The sequence below is a fragment of the Galeopterus variegatus genome, unplaced genomic scaffold, assembly GCF_000696425.1.
Source record: "Galeopterus variegatus unplaced genomic scaffold, G_variegatus-3.0.2 Scaffold13744, whole genome shotgun sequence".
Taxonomy (NCBI): Eukaryota; Metazoa; Chordata; class Mammalia; order Dermoptera; family Cynocephalidae; genus Galeopterus; species Galeopterus variegatus.
Genome location: NW_007739855.1, coordinates 27,717 through 33,101, shown reverse-complemented (window position 1 = coordinate 33,101; position 5,385 = coordinate 27,717).

Sequence of the window (5,385 nt, the reverse complement as noted above, 5' to 3'; positions counted from 1 at the left end):
CCGGACCGTTATTCCCTGGGTCTGGAAATCTCTGGTCTTGGAAGAAGGAAATGATAGTGGAGGGTTAACATCATCTTCCTATATTAACAGTTAAACTGCTAGTTCTTTATTTTAATTATTTTTATTATTAAAAAAGAGATAAACAATGCAAATATTTTTAAATGTATACTGAGTCTAGAAAAAATACATCCAATTTAATGTAAATCAATAAAATGATAATATCTCTTACATTTCACTGTACAGGGGTTATAACACACTTTCATCCAAATTAAATCATGCTATTTCCATGCAAACCTATGTAGCACTTGTGATGATTATTGCTCCTGCTGTTTTATAGATTAAAAAACTGATGTCCTCTGAGATTAATAAATTTATCCATGTAACTTACATTGTCTGATGATTATTGTCTTCAGTGTCATAGAAATGTTGCTATTTTCTGTAATAGAGGGTCATAATTAAGTGAGAAGTACAGGTAATGAATATGTCTCATTATCTTTCCCTCAACGTCCAAAATTGTGGAGCGGGCAGAGCCATGGCCTGCTCCTGGATATTACATTCCCCTACTGCCCACTTTAACTTCTCAGGTCCTATCCAGCTTCAATAAACAAGGCTGCATCCCATTTTCACTGGGATCGGTTAGTCTGTGGTTCTGGACAGTGGAGGAAGATTAGGGAGGGTGGTGATTGCTGGAGAAGTGGGTGGAAGGGGCTTTACGAGCAGTAAGCTGGAGTGGACGGGCAGGGAAATGCCAGGGCTAACTGTGCTCTCCTCAGACAGCTGCTGTTGCTCAGCGGAGACTAGGAGGAGTGTTTTGAACCTAATTGTAGGGATGCTGGTAGCACAGGTGACAGGCAAGAAAGGGGCGATGGTTTACTGTATGATTCCTTCTGCCCTATGAAACTAAAATACACGTGATCCATTCACCAACAGATCAGATGTGTAAGACGCATGATAAAAATACTTATATGTCCACAGTTTCATAACCTCAGAGAGTTTAGTTTCTGAATGGTGTTTTCCCTTCCCAGTTGCCCAGAGTAATGTTTTTTGTTGTTGTTGTTTTCTTTTATCCTTATTTTCTTGTATGCCTCTGAAGTCTGCCGGTTTCGGTTAAAAGTGGTCCTTGGGAGGCTAATTAAATTCCAGCCTCCACTGTTATATTTTACCCAAACCCATCATGTCTTATGTAATATCATACATGCCCCTCTCCATTCTGTGGAGGTATAAGTGGAGTTGCACACACATGAATACCGAAAAGGGATTTTATCTCAATAATGGTATAGTGATCAATGTGCAAATCTCCAAAACCATGGCCTAAACCTGCTGAAATACCTGTCTTTGTGAATATATCTTTAAAAATAATGATGTTCTTTATGAGAACATTTAGAAAAATATATAAAAGTATAGGTAAGAGATTATGAACAGTAAATAATGTCTGACCACCTCTATAATCCATGCTAGCATTTTATTGTATTTTCTATTTGTGCATATATGTACATTTATATACACACACACATATGCATATCTAAAATAAATAAATAGATTTAAGTGATTACAATAAATTTTGCATTAAGTTTCATAGTCTTCTTTGGTTTTATAACATGATTTTATTGAAAGAAAAAATATAAAAGAATTAAAGAAATATGCAACATAAATCAGAAAATCAATAAAAAATCTTAATACCTTTTTCAGAGCTACTAACTTCATTGTTGGATGCAGCTCTATCTGCACAAATATTCAACATTGTCTCCTGACAGACCTTGATTATATAACCACTTCTGTGTCTGGTCCCTGGGTGTGGACCCCTCAGTCTCTGAGGAATAGGAGACTGATATAATAGAAAGGTTTAACATCGGATATTTCAATTTTCATTTTGTTCCTTTCTACCTTAATGCTCAGAGTTATACTTAATTAAAAACAGTAAAATGACTCTAATCTGTCAGCATTCATTATTTCCAGTTCACCAATCCCTCCCTAGGCATTTTGTATATTTGCATAATGTACAAAATAAATATACACCCACCCATGCTCACACGCTTTGTAAACAAAAATGGTGTTAGAATAAACAGTCTTTATGTATAAATAAATGTTATGATTAGAAGCAATGCATTCTTTTCTATTCTTGTACATTAATTTATTTAATCTATCCTCTTCTAATGGCCATTTGGTTTATATGCAATTCTTCATATAAGAAGTCTGATATGAGTAAAATGAAACATACATAATTTATCATGTTCAGGTGTTTTCTTAAAATAAATTTTAACAAATGACCTTTAAGGACAAGGAGACTTCATCCTGTTTAAAGGAAGTTTTGCCCTTCTTACCACAGTCAACTGTGTTTTATATTATCTAATCATCACGACATGTTATCATAAATTTCATATTTTATCATACATGTCCTGAGTTTTCTCTAATAACCTCATTATAATCTGAAAGCCAAAGGTGATGAATAACTTTTAGTTCCATCGATATTAAGTTTCATTGAATCCACAGAGATTACTCACAATAGATTCATGGATAAAGTGTAGCAAAGCAGATCAATTTTAAAAGTAAATTCTCCTCAATACTGTCATAGAATGATATAGTGTGTTTTTTGAATTTTGTAAATTCACAAAATTAGTGACCCATAAATGACTCCTCAGAGGTGATTCAAGTTTCACTTATCCTAATCCAAGGCAGGATCCCAACACTAATTGAGGGCAGAAGGGAGAAAATAAGGAGGTTTGCCACATTGGGAGATAGTTTACTTGATTTATATCAACCTGGCACTAGAACATTATTGGTATTCCTCTTAATAGAAAGTGACGTAAGGAACCATTGCATTAAGCAAATCCAGAAATAAGCAGGAAAAAAAAAATAGTGCCTGGTGAAGTTGTGCAACCTGACAGCCTTTGGTCATCTTTTGAGAAATATTTTATAATGTGTGACCCATTACAATGCAATTACAAACACAGGTTGCTATGTAGTCCTTAAATGGTTATTGTTGATCTATACTTCAAGAAAATATACAATAATTATGTATATTATCTGCACATCTTGAGTCTAAATGTGGTTAATTTTCTTGCCACAAATATTATATATGCAAAATTTGTGCAAACAAAAAAGCAGTAAGATGTGCAAGACATGTACGAGTTTATGTACTCTAATACCACAAGTGGTTTAATGTTTCTTCTGAAACCCCACCTGGAGTAAACAGAGTTGTACATTTGTTGTTATTTTTGTTTGTTTGTCTTGTTTATAATTATAAAGTTGCCCCCTTGCTTTCTAGAAAGCTAGAATTCCTATAAGTGAAATCCAATGAAATTAATATATTTTCTTTTTTTTTTGAAAAGTGATTCTCAGTGACAATTTTTAAGGCTTTTTAATATTCATTTGTGTGAGGGGGAGGGGATAATCTCAATACAAAAATACAAATTGTACTCCTGTTACAGATATTGTTGAGATAAAGCTCAAACCACTTAAGTAGTTGCCACTAATTTTCCACCAGGTGAACTAAGAAAGTAATATTTTTCCCAAGAGCAAAATTTAATATCTACTTCTCTGGTGCGTGTTTTGAAGAGGTGGAGTCATCCTTGGGCACCTTCTGATTCCTTTCCGAACTTATTTTTGTCCCTCAGGTACTTTCCTGTCTCCACGGAATGCCAAATTTCCTCAGGTTACGTTGTGTTTAGGTAGGATCCGAATTTTAATTTTGTAAACACTGCTGCGCCTACGGAATATGTAGTCTAATTTCCACTCGCCATTATTACCAGAACGTGATTAGCCACATTTTGCTGAAAACTGGACAATTTAAAAGACCTCCCAAAGGTATTTGTGTTTTAATAAAGAATCACTTTTTTTAATCATGGGGGAAAATGATATAAGGTAGAATTTAAGATGTCAGAGACAACCAAGTAAGTAAAAAACAAAAATGAAAACATCTGCATCTAAATGGCTTTCCTAGTGTCATTGATACTTGTAAACATAATATTACATAGAAAAATGTCTGCATATAAAGCCTTTTCCTTCAGAAAATAGTTGCCTGGCCCTGAGTCATGGACTAGTATCAAGTAAGTTCAGTGTATGATATTGGTAACAAAGAAACCAAGTTCACTAAACTCTTTGTTGCTGAATACAAAACAAACCAAAAAAACAGTGCCTGGGGATTGCTGACATCTCTGTTCTATAAGCAAGGAAGCAGATTTTTTGAAACATAAAAGAAGATTATTTAATAGAATGTTCTATGAGAGTTGTGAGCTTTATTAATTGCACAAGCATAGATTGCAAATTTATTGGGTACAAGAAACTGATGGATATTTTCAAAGTAATAATGAGATTCTGAAGTTACCTACAATCAGATAATAGATAGCTTTTTACTTTTAAGAATCTTTTAAAATACACACAAGCACATATACATATATCAGCAAGTGAATTTTTAGAAATGAAAACACTCCTGCAGCCAGGATTCACACCATTATGCAGAACATAAATAGCATAAATAGCATCTTAGAGACTGTATGTGAGCCCTAACATAAATTGACCACCAACATAATAGGTTAGTTTTGCATGATTTAAAAAAACTTATAGACATCAATCCATTCAGTTTGTATTCTTCTGTGTTTAGATTCTTTTACTCCTTTTAGTGAGATTACTTCATACTGTTTTGGCGCAGTCCACGCCATGGCGTAGTCTTGAAAAGAGTAGCTTGGGCTGCCCTTTCCGAGTTGGCAAGGCCCCGGAGGGAGAGCTGCTGGCAGGGCCCCAGCTACCAGCACTTGCCTTCACTGTAAAGATCTCTGCCTCGGCACAGTGGTGCTGCTTTCGCTTTCTCTTTTGATGTTTTGGTCAGTGAGGCAGTTTCCTGAGTTTCCAAAGATGCAAAAAATGACACACAAACAGTTGTTGTCATAAAATTAGACTATCCCACAAAAGATCTGGGAAGATTGAACAATTCCAAATTGTCCCTTTTGAGTCAATTTATTACACCAACAGATGTTTTAAAAACACCTTATGAATAGCCATGAGCAATTGTTTTTACTGAAGAATTTAATAAACAATAGAAATCCACATCCTCTTCCCACCATCTGGGTAAATGGTTATATGGATTATAAAATGAGAAAAGGAAAAATTTGGTACCCTCCTAGGGGACATCCTAAATATGACTTAAGTTGGCAAACGCCATTTACACAGGATTACATTAATGGTAAGAGAATGGTTGGAATTAATGGAAAAAGACACTATAGGAAGAAATAAGTTTATGAGAAAGAATGTGTAGAAACCCTGTTACTCATTGGTGTCATAAGTTAAATAAAAACATCTTAGTAAGATATTGGAACAAAAACATATGATGCACGACTTTCCCTCCTAAAAATAAAGATTATAGATGGAATTTAACTTTCCCTCCTAAAA